The 24,193-nt window shown below is 34.4% G+C and overlaps 1 protein-coding gene across 1 annotated transcript in view; it reads right to left on the bottom strand.

Moving 5' to 3' along the window:
* Window positions 1–24,193, bottom strand: part of LOC111043345 (mucin-19) — a 320,347-nt gene that overhangs the window by 107,962 nt on the left and 188,192 nt on the right. Inside the window, exon 4 of the mRNA XM_039419355.1 lies at window positions 16,314–16,382. The gene's annotated coding sequence lies outside the window, so the exon portion shown is untranslated. The remainder of the gene's footprint in view (window positions 1–16,313; window positions 16,383–24,193) is intronic.

A 24,193-nucleotide genomic window follows, 5' to 3' on the forward strand; every position in this document is an offset into this window, starting at 1 on the left:
ATCTGTTATCAGTGTCGGCGGATATCTTTGTCTTTTATATGTGATACAAGTGGTGAGAAAAACTAAGGATACTCCTTGTACTATTTCTCTCCCAAATTTAGATAACATTTTAAAAGTCCGAAATAGGGTTATGATTTCAATTTTTTTTTAAATATAGTCCATTTTCTCTCAAAAATAACAAAAACTAGGATTTTTTAATTTTGACGGTTGAAAAACTGAATAAAAAGCAGAGATATTACACTTGAATCACCATTAATTGAAAAAAGTTTGCGTTATTTTACAAAATTTAGAGCCAGTAAGATTCAAACTTACTCATAAAAGTTTAGAAGAAAGTTTAGAAATTTAGAAAACACAACTCACTGATAATAATAATAATTACAAAAATAATAATAATAATTATAATTATTATTATTATTATTATTCTCTTGCTAAGATAAACTAGTAGTTCTGTGAACAGTAGACCTCGCGCTCAGTAAAATTACATTGCCTTTTGTTATGTTTTCTCAAAAATTAATAAACAATTTATCAATTTAAAATGTCTAGAAAAAATCCTAAATAAATATAGAGAGAGCTTTCTGTCCTATCGTACCGTGACGTGTCGTCCCGGAATGTGAGTGTTAGCGCTGTTATCAGGTCTGGCTGCAACTGTCTACAACGTTGATGGATAGATACATTTTCAAGATGTTCGATGTTTTTGAACGGGTAGTATTATAGTCAACTGTCAACTAACGTTGATGGAAAGATACATTTTCAAGATGTATTGTATGTTATAGTCTGATTTTTACGGTAATATTGACGTATGAAGGAGGCTCCTTTTTCCTTTTATATTATCCTTGAAATGCAAAATTTCCAAAAACCTTGTATATACGTCGACGCGCAATTTAAAAAGGAACATACCTGTCAAATTACATAAAAATCTATTACCGCATTTCGCCGTAAATGCGCAACATAAAAACATATAAACATTTAAACATTAAGAGAAATGCCAAACCGTCGACTTGAATCATAGACCTCACTTCGCTCAGTCAATAAAAATATAAATCTCAGTACCCTATTAAATATTATTAAATTACATTAAAGCCATTTTCAAGTCAAAATGAAAATGAATTTAATGTCCGAAACATGTGACAAAATAATTTAAAAGGGTACTGAGAGTATAAAAGGGTACTGATTTAATTTCAATTCATATTAAAAGAGTACTGAAGAAAAAAGACAAGTTTTTAAAAGTTTACTAATTCATAGAGTTTTCTATAAATAACCATGAACTGGGAAATCAAGGTGAATACTTTTTTGTGATATGTTTGATTGAGAGTGAGAGTGTGCGTGTGTGCGAAAGATACCATGACCAGCGCAAGGCCTTGACTGTGAACTTGCTGTTGTTGTAGAAGAGAGAGAGCGTGCGCTGAGAGAGAAGTAGGAGGTGGTGGAGGAGAATGAGGAGGGCGGGAGGCCCTTCAAGGTGATCAGAGCCGATGCAGTCACTGTTTACAATATGAGATTCACTTCAAACGTTCAGCATTGATTTTATTCACAATAATTAATTAATGCTGATCGTTTGGAGCAAATCAATAGCTGATGATATCAAGTTGGCAGAGTATGTTGCTATGCATCGTTTATTGCGAAAAAGTAATAAAAGCGGTTTAGTAAACGATGTGATAGCTGCATTATCATAAATTGCAACTGCTCCTAACTTTCAAATGCGTCCCTGAACATTTCAACTCTAAAAAAATACTTTGATTTTTGTGTGGAATTCCTGGAACATCTGTAACAAATATAATAAAATACAGATCTGAATTTGGACGACCTAGATATTCTACCCTTTTTTGTAGTGATTAATGTGCAAAATATTGTACTGATTTAATGTCCACCGATTTAATATAATAATACCAAATAATCATAATAAAAAGTATCAGCCCAAATAATGCATTCTACATGACGCCAAGACTTGAGTGCACCCATTACCACGTCACGTGACTGCACCAACTTGTTAGAAATCAAAATTACTGCTACTGTTTCAATGCTAAACTTTCTTTCAAGATGGCGGATTTTGGCAACAAGATACTAGACGACTTTCCATTCTGTATGTATTCTGTGATAATACTGATTTACAGTAGGCCCCTACACACCTACAGTGAGATTAAAGTATCTTGTCAGAGTCACAAGCTGACCAATGAGAGAAGTGATTTTGTTGATCAAAAATGAGCCAGTAGGAGTACAGATACAGGAAACTCAACCAATCACAAGCTGACCAATGAGAGAGAAGTGATTTTGTTGATCACAAATGAGCCGAAAGGAGTACAGATACAGAAAATTCAACCAATCAAAAGCTGACCAATGAGAGAGAAGTGATTTTGTTGATAAAAAATGAGCCAATAGGAGTGCAGATACAGGAAATTCAACCAATCACAAGCTGACCAATGAGAGAGAAGTGATTTTGTTAATCAAAAATGAGCCAAAAGGAGTACAGATACAGAAAATTCAACCAATCACAAGCTGACCAATGAGAGAGAAGTGATTTTGTTGATCAAAAATGACACAATAAGAGTAAAGATACAGAAAATTCAACCAATCACAAGCTGCCCAATGAGAGAGCAGTAATTTTGTTGACCATGAATTAGCCAATAGGAGTACAGATGCAGAAAATCTAACCAATCACAAGGTGTCCAATGAGAGAACAGTCATTTTGTTGACCATGAATTAGCCAATAGGAGTATAGATACAGAAAATTCATCCAATAACAATCAGACCAATGAGAGAGCAGTCATTTTGTTGATCAGAAATAAGCCAATAGCAGTACAGATACCGAGAATTCAACCAATCACAAGCTGACCAATGAGAGAGCAGTACTTTTGTTGATCAGAAATAACCCAATAGCAGTACAGATACTGAGAATTCAACCAATCACAAGCTGACAATAAAACCAGAGAGCTGTGATATAAGATGATCAATGAGAGATTTTGTTGATCAGTGCAGTTTATAAGTTTGCAGTGATTTAGTTGTTCACAAATATGCCAATAAGAGTTCAAATACGGGAAATTCACCCAATCATAAGCTGACTAATGAGAGAGAGCAGTGTTTTTTATCAGAAATAAGTTAATAGAAGTACAGTATAAGCCAATGGGAGTTGCTGAATAGATGAATAAGGTATGTTTTTGTGCGGTGGTATATATAGATTTTTCTATATTTTTGAAAAACCTCAATAACTATAAAACTAACAGTGAAAATCTATCTCTCAAGGATATGGTTGGAAAGAGGCAGAAATTCCCAATAGGATTCTAATAACGTATTTCATTGAGGCGTCTTGATTTTTAAGTTGAAAAAATGTCCATAATACCTTTTTTTAAAGAATTACTATTCTAATAATAGTGTCAGTGTATATTATTATAAAAAATGAATACCTAATTGAAATTAATATGAAGCCAAAAACACTGTACGGCAGATAGCTATGCATTCACAGTTTCCATTCCAACTAAAAATACTCATACCCTTCCACATACTAGTCATTAGTTTCACCCCAACCAGGAGCGACACCCTTTTCGCAAAGTCCCTCCACAAACCTCCCCTCTCTCGCTTTTCGCAAAGTCCCCTCTTCAACGACCCCCCCCCCCCCCACCACAACCACTACAAAGCTCAAACTTCGCCAACCAAGACAATTAACGCGTCCAACAACACTATCAATTAAAACCCGCTTTCTTTGGCTGCAGCAGCCCAGGGCGACTCTCTATCTAGGGCGACAACAATGAGCCCAATCAGACATAAACTACATACGGCAGAGACGGCCTACTAAAAGTAGCAACATAGAAAGATAGAATAATTATATTCTAGTATTCATATTGTCTTTGGTAGAAAGCTTACATGAGCATAATATTATATACAATGCTAGCTTGCGCATGTATACAAAAAGCATACATAAGCTATGAACATATACACTATGCTAACTTGTGAGTGCGTCTGCCAAACATATACACTATGCTAACTTGTGAGTGCTAGCATACGTTATAATGGCAGTATTTGAATTTGCTATCCTTGTGTATCGTTCGAAAAAGCAAATAGCGCTTTCCTTTTCTAGCTCAGCAAATTTGTCAGATCGTTTTTCAACAATGTATAAATATAATTAATAAATAAACATATTATTCTATCTCTATTATGGAAATATATTATCAAATCATTGGAAAATATATTTTCTAGAAATAGGTACTAGTAGTTCTGTGGACAGTATTCTCATCCACAAGTACCTGATGTCAACTGTTTTAAATAATGTTAACAAAATAAGTTCACGTTTGAATTTGTATTCCATAATTTATTAATATTTATGTTAATTTAAACAATGAATAGAATATATTTCTATTCCAGAATTTATATAATATTCATCCAGTTCCGTGATAATCTTTCCATCTAATGTAAATTAATTTTTCTCAATCAAAAATATAAATTCTTCAGCATTATTTAGTTTATTTGATTATTTTTAATCACCTATTAAAATAGTTTTTTCGAATGTGAGAATATTGATACTGATGGATACGCATAATAATACCATGACTGCAAAACAAAATATTGAAACCAAAGACCTTAAATCTGCGATTAGACCAAATTTATTAACAAAATGTTAATAACTCAATCCTATCAGATTATTATTAGATTGAACATAACTTATCATACACATGATGAACATGTGTGTTTGTCAACTTGCGTTCAATCTAATAGAATCTATAAGGATTAAGTTATTAAACATTTTGTTTGGAGTAAACCCAGCTTAAAGATGCATCTTCAAGGTCTTTGAAACTATAGACCTTATACAAATACAGTAATAGACTGGCTTCTCCACACATCTGTGTAATCAATTGTCAGCTGATTTATGATGAATAATTATTCTATAGTCTGATTTTTACTCTAATATTGGCGTATGAAGGAGGCTTCTTTTTTCTTTTATATCATCCTTGAAATGCAAAATTTTCAAAAACCTCGTATATACGTCGACGCGCAATTTAAAAAGGAACATACCTGTCAAATTTCATGAAAATCTATTACCGAGTTTCGCCGTAAATGCGCAACATATAAACATATAAACATTAAGAGAAATGCCAAACCGTCGACTTGAATCTTAGACCTCACTTCGTTCGGTCAAAAATAAAATAATACTGATTAATTTTAACAAGAATGAACAGTTGATACCGGGTCAGGTATACCGGTATCAGCCGGTACTCTTTAGAAGGCAGTGACAAGGCAGAGAATCACCAACGCTGTTCTCCCATCTTTCTCCACTACCATTATAACGTGAACCTCACTATAAGGTCGCGTGTGAACTCACAGAACAGAACAAGTCGCGTCGCGGATAATAAAGTTGGCAAGTTTATAAAGTTTGAAGTTTGATTCAGGCTCCGTTGCGCAGCGCAGGTGACAAGCAGTGATCACCAGCGATAAACAACAAGAACTCGTCCCCATTTGTCAATAAAACGGAAGGGTTCATTCAATTCGAGTGGAAGAGGAGCTATAGTGAGTTCCCCGTTATAATGACAGTATTTGATCAACTTTGGTTTTGCTATCCTTTTCTATCATTCGACAAAGCCGGTGGTACTATACTTTTCTAGGTCCACAACGATGCCAATTATGTTTTTGACAGTGTAGAAATATAATTAATTAATGCAGAGAATCGGTATCGCTATTCTTCTATCTTATCCACTGTCATTATAACGTGGACCTCACTATAGGTGCAATCATAGAATAGAACAATCCTACGTTTTCTCTGGTGCAGTCCATTTCTTGCGTACTTGCCTCATAACAAATATTGCTTAATACTTAGAGTATCGGGATGTCTTGCTCTTTAGTTCTTAAGAGGCGTTATGACCTAGATTCTAGATAGCCAAGATTTATTTTAGTTATTTGTATATCTAGAGTGAAAAGTGCTGTTTTTTCTCCCTGAGGGAAAAGTTTGAAGCTTGAGGCGAAGCCGAGGGCAACAATTTTCCTGAGGGAGAAAAAACATTTTTCACTCGTGATACACACAACATTTTTCCTACACCTACATTTTTATAAAACTGCTAATAAAATAGTTTTTAAAAACGTATGTAACCAAACAATGTGTTACAACATAATCTAAAAAGTAAACAGAAACAGCTGGCTTGTAATCACAGTTCTCCTCCGACAGCACTATCTGTCGGCTAAAGTTGTAACAACAATGACAGCCAAAACTACAGCTATGATGAAGTTCCCGTTTCAAATTTGATTAGTTAATAAGTAATATTCGTTGGATGATATTTTGAATAACATGGAATAAAAGAAAAAATATATACATTTTTTTAGTATAGTGATATGAAGTTTGTAATAATAATTTCAGCATACAAACATAAATTTTATATATCGATCAAATGTCTGGTTGAGGTATTGAATTTAGTTGGTTTAATGGACTACTCTATATGCTTCCTCATCTGAGCTTAGACCTTCTGACCTATTCCAAATGTACGTTTTTAAAATAGAGATGCTTCCCATGTTATTTAAATGGAGTCACTTTTACTCCCTAGGGAGTTTTTCTGTTTTTTAGTACCGAGAGCAAAAAGTGATACTTTAGTATCATGTTTCAGGGAGTAAAGTAAGTACGTTTGACAGTAGGTGGAGGAAAAATTTATTAATTATACTCTAAAACACTTCATTCACACTTTTGGGCTACTTTTTAAATTAATAAAACAATATAATTTTTTTTTATAACCTGACGATGGTGTGATCACCGAAACTAGTTGTTGAATTTTTTTAACGTTTTTTTGAAAAATAAAGAGTGCTTCAAGTTTTCATATTGTTTTATCAATTATATATACTCTGTAAAAAATAGCTTCTGACTTGGGAGGGACATGCGCAACAGAGGTAGGGATACAACGGCGGCGAAGTTTCCGTTCTGCACTGGCCAGCGTTCTCGTGAGTATTCAAGCCCTTATGTTAAACTTACGGAGTTTCCTGTCTGGAATCCTTTACTCGACTGACTCTAATCGACAAATTGGCAACTGCGCTTCTACCTATGACCCTATCCATCACTGTAATTGGCTGATCTCCCTACATTTCTCTGCGCCGAATATTCCTCCAAGTCAGAAGTAATTTTGTACGGAGTATAGTGGTGGAATTTGATGAATATTGTGAAGAAAAATTTATTTTGTACGGAGTGTAGTGGTGGAATTTGATGAATATTGTGAAGAAAAATGTGTTTAAACATAGAAAATATTAAAAGATCTATCAAGACTTATAATATAAATAATACTTTCAAATCCATTGTTTTATTGTTTGAAACCATTATTTGATATTGTTTGAAACTCGACGTGAATACCTCAAAATTCTCTAGAAATTAACATTACGCTGGACTGCATCAGCAACATATAAATATATATTTTTTTTTAAATTGCCTTGAAGAATTATGTCACCTATGTTGGTGACATCTCACTCATTTCTCTTTCATTTATTTTTTGAAATAGACTCCTGATGGTTCACAGCGAATCTGGAAGTAGGCTATATCTGATTGTGTAAATTGAATTTTGTATGTGACGTGGCTTATGTATATGTATTCTGGCTCAAATAGAGATCATTGAATCTACTTTTCAAACAAAATGAATTTGTGAACGATAATAGTGAGTCGTTCATTCCTCTATGCACTTTCCTTTTCCTCAATTCCTACCTCCAAAGACACAAGTCAAAGACTTATATGACCTCAATTAATAATAATAGAAATAAATCACTCGATCATTCTTTCATTCATTCTCTCTATGCACTTTACTCTCATTCATTCCTCTTAAAGTCAAAAGACCATCAAATACGTTAAACCATAACGTATGGATACCATTCTGCCTAGCCTAGCAAATAATAGAGATCAATCAATCAATTATCTCCCATGAAACGATGCAAGTTGGTAAATTAATTAATGTAAACCATACAGCTAGTAGGTGAGCACCTGATATAAAGCAAACAAGAACTTCGTAAACCCTAAAAACGCACAAAAAATTATATAAGTTTGTTCTGGAGCACAAATGGAGACGTGAGACGCCAAAGTGAGACCGAATAAAACAAATAGATTGTCGTAGTTAATAGTTTGTCAAGGACCACTTTGGAACAGTCCAACTGGTTTCATGTTTCTAGTCCGAGTGACCTGATGACACCTTTGCGACCCCCCCCCCTCTTCACAACCATTAAAACTCGCAGCATGAAATTAAACCAGTTGAGGTGTTCATTACAATCTCAAGCCATGATTTGAATAGACTCGTTTATTTTTAGTCTCTTTAGAACAGGAATGCAGTTAGGTTGTTGGTTACATTCTAGTAAATTCAGTTGTAACCGGTGAGTATAGAATGTAACATTCTATATTATATTATTCAATATAGAGTGTTATATTCTAAACTCACTGGTTGTAACTCATCAAAAAAAGGTTCAGGACAAATACTCGAGTGCAGCCTTACAAGAACAGCTGGACGAATATGGAAACGCCAGATATCACACGCACATGTAAGGAAGAGGGAAGGGGGTGGGGGAGTTGAAGAAACCTGTCAAAACTAAAACGAACTTACCAAGAAAAGTAGAATGTGTTCGGGGTACATTGGAACTTGAGTACAAGTTCACTAAGCCTCTAAATTTGTCAATCTAGTCTACTTCATGCAAGTTATTTTTCTAATTCAAAATTAAAACTGAAATTGAGTGAGGAAGAGAATAAACTTACTGTACTTGCAAATAGACTGAAAAATTACTTGTACAGCTGAAATACGAAACTAGTGTGAATAATAAAAAAGTAACATTTTCTCAGTAATAACACAGTAAAGATCCTTAGCTATGAATATACCGTTATTTATGTACTTCAAATTGAATCAATGCTTTTAAATGATGTAACATTCAGCGATTACCAGGATGTAAATTTCAATACCAACAATATTTAGATAAAACTGCTTTTTACAATATAATAATAATAATAATAATAATAAATAATAAATTGGCCTTTATTCAATTTCACAATAATTACATTACAAAATAGATCAGTTATAACATTTTATTGTAGGCATTTTCTCTCCATGGCAAAGTGCCGTCTGGAGGAACTTTTTACAATATTCTCTATTATCTGCGGTGATGATGCAATATGCAGAACAGAAGACTCAGAAATCGAATTGTTATACACGAATATTCGTTATCCTCTACTATTATTCATCATATTTTGAAAGTAATTAGTTCAATAACAAGAGATTTACTCCCAGTAATCCATTGTTAAAAGTTCAATAACTTTATTAGTACAGTGGGTCATAAACCAATCCCAAGAAAATTGATACACTATCTACCACATTTAAATATCACAAGTCGTGCTATGCATGTCTTGTGAGGTCCACATTATAATGGCAGTATTTGATTAGCATTGATGTTGCTATTCTTGTCTATCATACAACAAAGCAGATCTATCCTTTCCTAGCTCCGCAGCGTTTCCAGATCGTTTTTTAACAATGTAGAAATATGATCGAACTCACTGCCGGCGCACAAGTTGTTCTTTGCCGGCACTACCAGCAAATTTTATTATTTTGTAATTTTAGAATATTTTTTATCAATCTGTATTATTTTATGACAAAATGAATAAATTTGAATAATTTACAAAATATTCAATCTCAATAATGAAAATTCATCATTTTACCATGGTAAAATATTTCTTCTAGCCGAAAAAATATGATAGATTATTTTAAACAAGAATGAACAGTTGATATCACATCAGATATACCAGTATCAGCTATCTTCTATAGAAGGCAGATACTCGGCAACACTGTTCTCCTATCTTTCTCCACTGCCATTATAACGTGGACTTCAACAGTTTCCGTTATGTAAACCATGTAGCCGGCCGGTTTCCGAGCTCGGTATTTAGCTAAGTACCCTAAGTACCGTACTAGACTTAAGAGCTGAAGTCAGAAAATTGGCTTTCCAAAACGGGGCGTAGTCGAGTTTTTATGATAATCTTAATTTTCTCAATTCTATGATTGGAAACGTTTTTCCCTGACGAAATGAAACATTCCTGAATAATTCAGAATAGCTGAAGCTTCACACTATTTTCTCTTCATTTTATTTTCTAGTTTTTCAAAATTTAATTTAAAAGTTGATTGCGACTACACTCCGTTTCGGAAAGCCAATTTTCCGACTCCAGCTGTTTTAAGTCTAGAACTTAGCTAAATCCCGAGCTCGAAACCCGGCCCTTAACCTTTCTAAGATGGGTAACATGAAACAATTGGAATAAGAGAATTAAAATAGGACAATTTTTGAGTGTAGCACATGTTAAATGTTTGAAGCAATCTGTCTCTGTATTTCAGTAGGCTACTACGAAATGATTATAAAAAAGAACCAAGGTCATAAAAAGCAGCGGCACAGTGACTGCTATAGTCAGATTCACCTCTAACTGACAACATTGTTTGAATAAGAAGTCTTGATGTTATTTCATAGGAAGGCTGACAGTTTAGAAGTGAGTCTCGCAATAGTGAATCACAAATAGAATCTCAAATTCAAATCTGACTTTCAAAAGTGTCCACCACAATCCATCACAACGTAAAGAAAGTGATTTTCCTCTCAACGGCGCAGAGCAACTTATCATAAATTGACACATCATAAATACACAAACAGCAGTCACACGCAGTCACAGATTGAAAAGTGGTGTCAACTATAATGCGATTCTAGTTAAAATCAGCCTGCTACAGTACATAACACATAAGTATCCATTAGGTAATGTATTCCATAGATACCTGGATATACCAATATAATCAGAACGGAATGGAAAGTGCATCTGTCAACCCAATTTAGTCCTAGATTCAGTTCCAAACAGAGACTATATAATGTAGTTACATTGGTTCAAAATGGATTCATCTTTGTGCATCTGATCAAAACATATTATTATACACTGATCCTTTTATCTATATCAGAACACTAGCAGTCAGGCTCGCTTCGCTCGCCATATCCGTCTAGCAAGGGGGCTCCGCCCCCTGGACCCCCGACTGGATCGTCCAAGAATGAGATCAGCAGGCGAGCGACATTTGGGCATTTTTATCATATGTTAGGACAATCCAGTCGGGGGTCCAGACTAAACGTCTGGCTAAACGGATATGGCGAGCGAAGCGAGCCTGACGGCTAGTAATATAATATTCCCAGGATTGAAGTAGCAGTGCCCAATCAATTTTTCCGCGATAAATGCATTTAAATCTTCAACTTGGTGCCAAGTTAACAAAGTCAACTCAACTTAATGCCAACCTGACAAAATTATTAATTTAGTTGCCAGTTAACAACTGTTTCGAAGAGGTACTCTATCTAGATTATAGTTCCATAGTAACATATGATATGGAAATTTCAATTATAATTAAGAGATTGGGAGAAGAAGAATATACATGCTAAAAGACGAACTTTATACCCCTAAATACAACCCTTAGAGTTAAAATATTGCCAAAAGATTTCTTAGTGCGCCTCTAAAGGGCCAACTGAATATACCTACCAAATTTGAACGTTTTCAGTCCGGTAGATTTTTAGTTATGCGAGTGAGTGAGTGAGTGAGTCAGTCAGTGAGTGAGTGCCATTTCGCTTTTATATATATAGATCAAACCCTTTAATACCTGTAAATGTACAGTATACTTTATTTATCTCTTTTCTGAATAGGGCTACTTGTAATATAAATATAAATATTTCAAAAAGGGTACTGAGATTTTTATTTTTATTTATATTTATAGTATAAGTTACCTTACTATATTGACAGTAAGCAGAGCTCTGCATTCACTTTACTTATTTTATACTGAAATAGGTAACCCCGTGCCCCGCAAGGATCTAATTGAAAACTTGACCTACTAAAATGTTGAATAATTTTAAAATAGGCCTGTAATCATCATCGGTGAATCAAAAACCAGTATGAAAAATTTCAAGTTTATCAGTTTATTAGTAGTTCAGACGTGATGATGCGTCATTCGTGAATTTCCTAACCCTATCATAAGCCGATTCTCCCCTTTATTATATTATAGACTAGCAGGTAACCCGTGCTCCGCAAGGGTCTATTTTCAAACTTGACAAACTGAAAACTTGAAGTAATGAAATCTTGAAGAATTTAAAATAGGCCTATAATCAATGAATTTCCTAAACCTATCATAAGCCGATTCTCCCCTTTATTATAGATTTCACTTTACACATGCACGCCTCTATTCATTTTTTTAATGCATATAATTTGTACTATGTTGTACAGCATTAAATATAACACACTTATTGACATGGGCTACTTTTAAATTAATAAAACAAAATAAATCTTATAGCACCCTTTATTTTTAAAAAAATTTAAAATAGTTGAACAACTAGTTTCGGTGATATATTACACCATCTTCAGGTTATAAAATAAAATTTTATTATAAAATATGATGTGCCTGTTGTGCCTTCTCACATAAGTGTAATAATTGTACATGACTGAATAAATAAATAAATAAAATAAAATCGGCGTATAGATTTCGTTTAGAACGAGAGAACGTGAACATTAAGTAATTTCTATACATGACTATTTTTATTTAAATAAATTAGTTTAACAAAAAATTTCGTAATGTTCTCATCATTTAACTTCCGAGGCAGGTTCTACATCAAAAACACCACAAGTGGGTAGTACAAGACATTTACAATGATTCAAAACTCATTCCACCATAAACCGTAGACCGTACGGTAGCCTAATCGCTTTCAAACCGGTTCATGCAACATGGAATGGAAACTCAACCGGTACTCAGGATCAGGTATGCCTCAACAAATTCTTCTCGTCAGATGAACAACTCGGTATAAGAGCTTTACTCAAATATACTTGATGAAACTTATCTTGAAATTGAAAATATAAGAACCCTCCTTTAAAAATTTAAAGGGTACTTGGTTTTTTGTGTGTGGTGTGTGTGTGTGGTGTGTGTGTGTGTGTGTGTGTGTGGTGTGTGTGTGTGGTGTGTGTGTGTGTGTATGAGTGTATGTGCGTCTGTGTACACGACATCTCATCTCCCAATTAACGGAATGACTTGAAATTTGAAACTTGAGGTCCTTACAATAGAAGGATCCGACACGAACAATTTCGATCTGATGCAATTCAAGATAGCGGATAAAATGGTGAGAATGTTGTCAAAAACAGGGTTTTTCGCGATTTTCTCGAAAACGGCTTCAACGATTTTGATCAAATTCATACCTAAAAGAGTCATTAATAAGCTCTATCAAGTGCCACAAGTCTCATATCTGTAAAAATTTCAGGAGCTCTGCCCCATCTATGCAAAGTTTGATTTCAGATTCTCAATTATCAGGCTTCAGATACAATTTAAACAAAAAAATCAAGTGGAAAAGATTGAGCATAAAAATCTCTACAATTAATGTTCAGTAACATTTTCACCTAATATTAAAGATAAGCTCGAAATTCGAGAAAATAGGATTATTCAATTGCAAACTGTTGGCAACTGTTGATTCTATTAAATCATTCACTATGAAGAGATAGCAGACTTCGTGTGTCTGCAGCGCTATTGTCCTGTCACCAGCTGGCTCAGATCTTAGAAAAGTAGACTTGAGATGCGCGGGAACACTAGCGTCAGTTGATAAATTTTTTATAACGGCAAGGAAAGTTATGTGAGTGCACTAAACCAGATTTTTTTATACTAGTATAGGTAACCCGTGCTCGGCAAGGATCTAATTGAAAACTTGACCTACAAAAATGTTGAATAATTTTAAAATAGGCCTGCAATCATCATCGGTGAATCAAAAAATCAGTATGAAAAATTTCAAGTTTATCAGTTTATTAGTAGTTCAGACGTGATGATGCGTCATTCGTGAATTTTCTAACCCTATCATAAGCCGATTCTCCCCTTTATTATATTACCAGCAGGTAACCCGTGCTCCGCAAGGGTCTATTTTCAAACCTGAAACTGAAAACTTGACGCAATGAAATCTTGAATAATTGAAAATAGGCCTATAGTCGTCATCGGTTAATTGAGAATTGATATGCAAAATTTACTGTTAATCAGTTTAGAAGCTCAAACGTGATGATGATGCCTCATTCGTGAATTTCCTAACCCTATCATAAGCCGATTCTTTCCTTTCTTATAGATTCCACGCTATAATTGCACACCTCAATTCATCTCTATATTTCATATATAATGTGTACTATACTACTTATTCATGGAATATCTATGTCATTGAAAACTGCGTAGCTGGTTCAGTTCGAGGGCTTCATAAATCCTTGCAGAAATAACTTAAACTTAATACTGTCAATGATCTTGTTCCTGTGAATACGATTTTCTTTCACTTCGGTATTTTACTGCATTTGTGGAACAAACAAGGGTATGATAGGAAGTTATCACGTTGAGGGGGACTGGAATAATCGAAATAAATGGCAGATGGAATGCGAGCAGAGTGTATTAAATGTATGGAATATTACATTCTTTCATAGAGTAAGGATACTATATTTTTATATACTAAGGATTGCCTAAGAAACTAAGGATTATTTCGTTCATCTCTGATTCTATGCTCTCTGGATGCAAGAAACTGCTGGACCAGTAGTAGAAACTCATATAATTATTATACTGCAAATTATTCTACGCAAGAGAGCTTCATAATACAACTATATAGGACGACACACTTTTAGTAGAACATTCCACATAATTATTTAAGGCTGAGCAACGAGTTTTTGGGATCGTTCTACTGATGACATTCAAAAAAATTGGATACTATGTCAAGATATGAATAAATGTATGTGGGACAATTTGTTCTATTATTACTTTTAGAGATATGGTCGCCTAAAGTTGAAATTTTCGGAACAGATCCTTTAAAAATTTTTAACATAAATATTCATAAAATTTCAAGATTATATTCATTACGGTATGAGGGAATATTCTTCACTGTTTCATTTACTAAATATTCATTGATTTTATTATTAATTTATTGTTATATTGTATTCATATTGAATCATCTTTTGTCAATAATTTTAGTTGAGAATTTCATTTTCTAAATATTCTTAGTACTCTTAATATTGATTATATTAGTTTTCATATTTTCTAAATAGTATTAAATATCATACTCCCATATATGCGAACAAGCTCTTTGAGCATTGCATATGTGTATTATTTTCAGACTGTCTTTATGCATCTATAAGTTATTGTATATTTTGTATGACTGATAATAAAATCATTATTATTATTGAATCAACTTTAGTGAAATTTATTTCATTTGAAAACGATTTAATTTCAGTTATTTTTTGAAACATGCTTCTGGGGTAATGTTCTCATCATTTCACTTCCGACACAGGTTCTACATCAAACACACCACAAGTGGGCAGTACAAGTACAAGTCATTTACAATGATTCAAAACTCATTCGACCATAAACCGTAGACCGTACGGTAGCCTAATCGCTTTCAAACCGGTTCATGCAACATGGAAACCCAACCGGTACTCAAGATCAGGTATGCCTCAACAAATTCTTCTCATCAGATGAACAACTTGGAAAAAGTGCTTTACTCGAATATACTTGATGAAACTTATCTTGAAATTGAAAATCTAAGAACACTCCTTTTAAAAATTTAAAGTGTACTTGATTTTTCAACATAAATTTCAACATAAATAAGAGTAGCCATCACATAATAGTACTTTACGTCACAAGTCCGGTAACGATAATTTACCGCATAAGTATGATTGTTTCTGCCCGAAACGTAGTTGAGGGCAGAATTATCATACGAATGCAGTAAATACGTTACCGTACAAGTTACGTACAATATTTTTTTGTCATATTCATCTGAGAAAGAATAATATTGCTGAGAAACAGAAACCATTACCTGCTTATGCTCGAGTTACTGCATTTTAAAAAAATGACCTAGCCCGTAGCGCCTAGTTCATAACAGACAGACCCATCGAGCTCAAATAAAATAATAAAGGCCTATATTATAAGATTTCAGATGATTTCTTATAACTTGAAACTTTTTAGATGAATTCTTGATTTGAGTTATTATATTAACATAGGACTATATTAACTATAGAAGTGGGAAACATACTCGACTGTAAAAAAAAAAAACATGATTTCTTTACAGTATAGTATGCTGAAATGAAAATCACATGTTTTCTTGTTCTGCAAACAGTTGTTTACCGGATTGATTCAATGCATGGAAAACAGCTGCAATTGAGTTTAGTAGGACAAAAATATCATTTCGAAAAGCTTCTTCCAATATTAGAAAGCAAAAAAACACGCACCAAAATCACTAATCCACGTCCCGAAAATTCAGAAATTTAGAACAAATAACAGCATTTTTAACTACTCATTCTAATTTAATTATGATTATTATTAATTATAGATTAGATTTACCTCAGTAATTCCGAGGAAGTGCTGGGCAGCCTGGACAGTGCAAGTGCAGCAGCATTGTGCAGTCGCTTCCTGCAATCAAAAATCCACTTCATCAAAATTTGGTTCTATTCAACCAAACAACACAAAAAGCGCACTTAATTTCCCTACAAACCGAACTGAAACACATATTTTCGACACAAAAACACTTCCCAAGTATGATTGAAATTATGACACATTATGACACAATCGAGGAATTAAGACTTATCAAGATGCGTGCGGACTTGTACGCCACGAACACGTTTTTATCAGCTGATTCTTTTCGTATTATAACTGTATTATCACATTATTTATTATACTGTATTATAACTGAACGAAAGAGGTCTTATGCCTGACCATTTAGAATCTTTATTTAATGTTATTTCGTAGTTTAAATGTAATTTTGGTGGCTTGCAATAAGCATTAGTAAGATGAGCTGTTATTGGAAAGTGTGCAAGGTGAGTGAATGTGAGAGTGAATGGTTGCTAGTCCATTCTTTCTCTCTCCTTTTTCTTTCTCCATCTATTCATGAATTTAAAATTAATTAAAGTGATATCCATCTCACTTGCAAACGTGGAGTATTGTATACTTCCAGCAGGTAGTATTTTTTATTCCAATTCACAAATTTACCGTATTTCTAATAAAACATACCAGTATTTATTTTATTAATCTTCCATTAATTATTTTTTATCTCACTGAGCTGTGTGTTTTTGTTTTTCTTATTGATTCTAATTGTGAATATTGTGAGTTTGAATAAATAAAATTTGAATTTGGATTTGAAATTTTGAAAGATCAGGAAATAACGAATACAATAGACATAACGAATAATACAAACAATAAATGTATCAGTCAACTAAGGCTGGACACACACCGATTAGTCAAGACAAGACTAGTCACGTTTAGTCACAATACTTCACATTGCTGCTTATGACGCAACAAACACTGATTAGTCATTGCAATTAGACATGACTCCATAAGCAACTATGTGAAGTGTTGTGACTGAACGTGACTAGTCTTTTCTTCACTAATCGGTGTGTGACCAGCCTAATGGAGAAAGACAGCTTGATCGTATCATAGATAAAAGATAGTTTTGCTATTACAGTCTATCTATAGCTTTGCTATTACAAATAATACTATATTTTCTCTATGATCGTATATTTAGATATGACTCCTTCCGTAATCGACGAGATCAAACTTTTCCTTTCCTTATTAGGAGCGCATAAGAGAGAAACAAAAAAAGTAAAACTATGTAATCACAATGGAGAACGAGAAAGATTGAAAGACTGTCAAGAGAGATTAAGAGACTTTGAGGGAAAGGCAAAAAGCGTATGTGAGTGCAAAGATAAGAGGAAAATTTTGCAGTGTGGGATAGGAAGGTGGGAGACCCCAACGAATGCGAGAGAAATTACAACAGTATGAGATGGAAAAGGAGAGGAAGGAGACAGCAAATCGATAGAGAATGGGTGACTGGACGAGGATGGGTGGAATGAGAGAGAGGAGTGTGAGGGAGAGTTGAAGTAATCCGGAGGCGGCAATTTGTTTGTACTGCCCCCAGCCAGCCGCCCCCAGTCGCGTGGCATTGTCCAAAAACGCGCTGACTCGACAACTTCACAAGAGGCCACTCACCCGGTCCGGCCACAGCCAATATTGTTCGATTAGAAATTGGTCGTTCTACCAGTTCTTCGAAAACTATTTTAGTTATTCAAATGTATTTTACTGTAGAGACGTGGAGACAGTGGAGAAAGATAGGGGAAAAGCGTTGCTGATTCTCTGCCTTGACACTGCCTTCTATAGAGGATAGCTGATACCGGTATATCTCATGTAATACCAACTGTTCATTCTTGTTTAAAATAAAGAATTTTATTTTGTGTTTTTTCGGTATTGTTATATGGGGTCGAGTCATGGACACTGTCAGAAGCTGCAACAAAAATATTGGAGGCGTATGAGATGTGGTTGTATAGGAGGATTTTGAGGGTTTCATGTATGGATCGTGTGACTAAAGTCGAAACTAATGTCGATAGAGAGACTAATGTCGATAGAGAAACTAATGTCGATAGAGAGACTAATGTCGATAGAGAGACTAATGTCGATAGAGAGACTAATGTCGATAGAGAGACTAATGTCGATAGAGAGACTAATGTCGATAGAGAGACTAATGTCGATAGAGAGCTCCTAATAATAGGTCTACTATAAAAACGAGAAGGTTGCAATACTTGGGGCATATTATGAGAATCCACACAGTTATGATATCCTACAGGGCATATTGCAAGGAAGAGTAATGGAAAGGAGAGGGGTCGGCAAAAGAAGAATTTCATGACTGAAAAATTTGAGAGCCTGGTTCTCCATGGAAAGCGGAAGCGGACAGGCACATGAAGAAGAAGAAGATATTTTGTCAAACAAATATATCAATAATTAAATAATTAATTTTTATAATTGAGGTAAAATATTAAGTTGATTAAAAATCATTCCTCAATGACGAAAAACGATCTGGCAACGTTGCAAACCTAGAAAAGTATAACACTTTCTCCTTTGTCGAATGATAAACAAGAAAGTTTATAGATGATTGTTGATTATTCATTCAAGTCAATTTTTCCAAATTTAAATGAAATTATTATTTGGTTTCAGTTGTTATTCTAACCTAACATGATAAACTCTACAATGTAATCCCAGTATCACATTATTGATTATAGATTATACCGAGAAATTTATAATTTCAGGTTCTCTCAAGTACGTACGGTGAACTTTTGCAATGTCAAGCCTACAGTAACTATATAACCATAATATAACTACATAACTATACTAGTAGTTCTGTAAACAGTAGACCTCACGCAGTATTCTCATCCACAAGTACCTGATGTCATTTGTTTTAAATGTTAACAAACTCAGTTCACGTTTGAATTTGTATTCCATATGATATAATTCATCCAGTTACGTGATAATCTTTCTATCTGATGAAAATTATGTTTTTACAATCAAAAATGTTATAATTTCTCCAGCATTATTTAGTTCATCTGTTTATTTTCAATCACCTATTAAATTAGGTTTTTGGAAGGTGAGAATATTGATACTAATGGGCACGCATAATAATACCATGACTGCAAAACAAAATATTGAAACCAAAGACCTTAAAGCTGCGATTGGACCAAAGTTAATAACAAAATTTTAATGACTCAATCCTTATAGATAATATTAGATAGAACATAACTTATCATACACATGACGAAGATGTGTGTTTGTCAACTTCCGTTCAATCTAATATAATCTATAAGAATTAAGTTATTAACATTATGTTAATAACTTTTGTGTAAACCCAGCTTAAAGATTCATAATATCTCTGCAATGTCTTTGATTGAAACTATAGACCTTATACAAATACAGTAATAGACTGGCTTCTCCACACATCTGTGTAATCAGCTGTTTTGTCAGCTGTTTTATGATGAATATTTCTATAGTCTGATTTTTACTCTAATATTGGCGTATGAAAGAGGCTCCTTTTCCTTTTATATTATCATTGAGATGCAAAATTTCCAAAAATCTTGTATATACGTCGACGCGCAATTTAAAAAGGAACATACCTGTCAAATTTCATGAAAATCTATTACTGCGTTTCGCCGTAAATGCGCAACATATAAATATATAAACATGTAAACATTTAAGAGAAATGCCAAACCGTCGACTTGAAACTTAGACCTCACTTCGTTCGGTCAACTATATAACAATACTGGTTATATAGTTACTGTAGTCAAGTCTAGCTTAAAACTTGACCGCTTTTAAATCAAACTTTTCCAGTATGACCCTAGTATTCATTTCAGCTAGTTAATACAGTTGGAGCCATTCTAGTTTAGTTAATCTATTTGAAGGATTTCCATTTCAAACCCATCCTAACCCTAACTCCACTCCCTACTGATCTAACCTAATTACTTCCCTAAATTAGTGGACAACATTGGATGGAGCAAACAAATACAATATAAAAATAAAGTAACACAACTGCCCAGAACGTCTTCAGCGGGGTTTCACCTCATAAATAGTCCACATTCAAATTCTCATCAAATTATTCATCTTGACAAATTCGAGTAAATCAAAGATCGACCACTTCTTGAATGGGAAATCGCCAAACCATTTTGGAGAGTGTCTGTACGGGGGCAGCCCGTAAGCTGTTCCTCTCAACCTTGCACACGATCACTCAATGACTCTTGAAGTTGGCGAAATCTTCAACAACAGCCCACGTAACACAACATTATATCATTATCTGATGATCAGAAAGTCAGCATTGACTGAATGGAGAACATTGGATACATTTATGAGAAATTCTGTCAGTTTAAAGTGAATCTGCTAGGGAAACCTCTTCACTTGAAAACACGGGCCTCCACTTGGGTTGGTTTGCAAATTTCTAAGATTTGATCGCCAAGTACTGTTTCTATGGCAACAATTTGAGAGTTTCCTGGTTGAGTGGAGGAATTTTCCTGTTGGCTTCGCCAAACTAAGTCGATTGGAAACTCTTGTAAGGGTAGATTGTTCGAAAAGCCCAATACATGAAATATGCAATACAACAGAAATCAAATCAAATTAATTACCTTCAAAAATACAACAAAGATATCAGGATTTAAAAATGATACATTATCAATTTTTAAATTGATTTCACTAAATTTTATGAAAATATAAAAAAACCGTAATCAATTTGACTTAATAATATTGACACCAAGTCTGTAATAGTATATTTCGCACCTAGAGCAGAAAATGAGATTTTTCCAGCTCGAAATCGGTTTTCAAGTCCGAGGCCGTAGGCCGAGGACTAGAAAAGATTGAGAGAGCTGGAAAAACATTTTTGCCCGTGGTGCGAACGATATTTTTCGCCACACTACAGGTATTGCTGACAAAATAAATAAAAAATACAAAATAAAGAATACTCGTTAAGCTATCGTACCTATCTCTTGATTTTAGTGGTAGAAGATTTGCAGTCAGGATTTCAGATTCTTTTAAAATTTCACTTGGAATACCACAGTCATCTTCAAGTATTTTTGAAAATTCGGAATGCACTAATCAACAATAAATAATTGAATAAAACTAGTTGCGAAGCGAATTAGTTTGATTCGAAACTGGAACTGAAATCATGGCGACTTCAGCACTGATGATGAAAGTGGACACTCGCCCGATCTAGCGGATGACTTATTAACTACTTCCATGAGCGGCTGGAAAGAGACAACTTTCTGGGCTAGACCGGAAAAGAAACCCTTTTCTGACGTCGTCTGCAAACAAGGTCTTTCAGATCTACGTAGGGACTGAAAAACAGCTGCTTTCTGTGCAGTGTGGCGAAAATATACATACACTTCTGTATTCTAAAGATTAATATAGAACTTAACAACATTTTACTGAAGAACATTTCAGTCAATCAAATGGAAAATATGGTGATTATTTTTATTAAGTCATTTGTGTAGCAATAGCTCATTGTAATGACAATAATAGTGAAAATTATTACGATTCCTAGATAAATTGATACAACACAATGACCCGGTTGCACGAAAGCCGGTTAAATTTTAACCGTTATTAATAATTACATTAGAACCAATTAGAGAAGGCTTTTCTGAAAAGACGGCTTCTCTGATTGGTTTGGTGGAATTGATCACGATTAAAATTTAACCGGCTTTTGTGCAACCGGCACAATATTGAGGAAACAAGCAAGAGGAGGTTTTGGAGAACTTCTGTTTTTGGCGAACGGTTCGAAGAGCGGCGAATGGCACGGAGAACGGCGCGGCGCTGTGTTTGAGTTTCAACATTATGAAACAACGTTCCTGTCCACTGTTCCTGTTCGTAGTGTGCGCTGCGCGGCGCGTGCGCGGTTAATTTCGCTGTTCGAGGTTCGGTTTGTTTTGTGTGTACGTACCGTTATATGATAAATTGGAACACACCCGAAATGGTAGTCCCATTCATCTCTTATCATCAATACAGTTTTAATGGAGTTTATTTTCTTTCATATCTTTTTCTAAAAATGGCCTGTTCAAACTATCAATATAATCTCTGTTCAAATTCCGCCTATTTACAAACACAGAAAAATAGAATCCAACCTAATTTTGAATTGTATCCCCTTTGAGCTGATTTTCGTTTGTGCGTAAATACCGTTGTTGACCACGACAGGAAGAGAATCTCAGATTGGGTAGATTTCAATTTGTCTACATAACCTAAAAGATTATGTTTTAATGGGGCAGGTTGAGCTCAGGTTATACTTTTTTATACTTTGAAATGGCAATATTTTGATATGATTAGAAATGTTTAATTCTTTAATAATAAAGACAAATAATTAAAAGTTATTTGATCAGCTGTTTTAGCACACTTGAAATTTGAACAATATGAATGTCAACAATGCTTGTCGTCGTCGACTGCGGAAATTTACGCACAAACGAAAATGCATCTTTAGTAAAATATACAACACAATATCGCGCCGACGTAATTCAAATTGAATTTCATCTTCATACGTTCAACAATATTCTACAGTTCACACTCAATAGATAAAATACTCATTTTTAATATAATAAAGTAAAGAATCGGCTTACATGTACGGGATAGGAAATTCGTGAATTCCTGGACGCATCATTCAAGTCTGAACTACTGGACTGATTAACTTGAAATTTTGAATATTGATTCTTAATTTACCGAGGATGGTTATAGGCTCATTTTAAATTCTTCAAGATTTTACTTTGTCAAGTTTTTAATGATACCCTTGCGGAGCACGGGGGGTTACTTGCTAGTACTCAAATACTCATAAAATGATAAAAATTGAATAGATAGTTGCTATATTTTCTATTAGTAGGAAATAGTCTATAAGCCTGCATAAATACAATCTAGATAAATAAAGAAATCAATCTTAGGGCCGTTTGCACAGTGAAAGTTTAAACTGAATTTAATCAGCTGGTGGCTCAAACTCAAAATGAAACAAATTTCAACAAACGAGACTTGATAAGGATTTAATCCAGTTTAAAATGGAATTTAGTTCAAAATGTCACTTCACAAACGGCCCTAAACATTGTATCATTAAGATACCCATTACCCACGCACAAGCCCAATAAAAAGATTTTTTCTAATGATACGCAGCTCCATCAGAACCAAACTCTCGTAACTGTTTAAACGTCGATAGTTGATTGAAAAAAATCCTGAAATTCTACAGTTTCGTACCGGTGTATCAAAAGCAACCATCCGATATCAGTGAAGCGATAGAGGACACTTTCTGATTTTTTCCGATAAAGGAATGCAAGGCTGCAAGGTGCACGTGGTATTTGAGGGGTGGGAATCAGTGAGAGGGGGGGGGAATAGTCTGCTACGCACTAGCCCTACTCTACAAAACCAAATAACCATCTCTATATATTGAATTATATACAGTTATAAGTATATAACACATAGTGCTACATACATATATTATGTTCTACGTTTAAACCCACCCCAACAATATATCACACAGTATAGGAAGGAGGTCCTGCGCCTGCCCTATAGTGTTCTATTCATTTGAAGTTGTCAGCATTGGTTGAATGAGGGGGATAATGTAATTTATACGAGGTATGTTGACAGTTCGCAGTGAATCTAACTGTGGCCGTGTAGCAGGAAGACGATAAAAAGCCGTCAGCTGGGGGTGCATGTGTGTGTGTAAGTGTGCGTGCGTGAAAGGGGGTGAGCGTGAAATCGAATGATAAAATGCAAGCAGGAGAAAGAAAGGGGACGAACGAGAAGAAAAAAAGAAGAAGAGAAAATGAATGAAAGAAGAAGAACAAGGAAGGAGGTCGTAGAAGAAGTAGAAGTCACGTCTTGTCAACTCATCGGTGTGGTATTCCTTTCTGCTTTAATTTAAAACTTTATTGTCCCGGACTCCTAGGTTTTAT

The sequence above is a fragment of the Nilaparvata lugens genome, chromosome 1 (genome assembly GCF_014356525.2).
Source record: "Nilaparvata lugens isolate BPH chromosome 1, ASM1435652v1, whole genome shotgun sequence".
NCBI classification, from domain to species: Eukaryota; Metazoa; Arthropoda; class Insecta; order Hemiptera; family Delphacidae; genus Nilaparvata; species Nilaparvata lugens.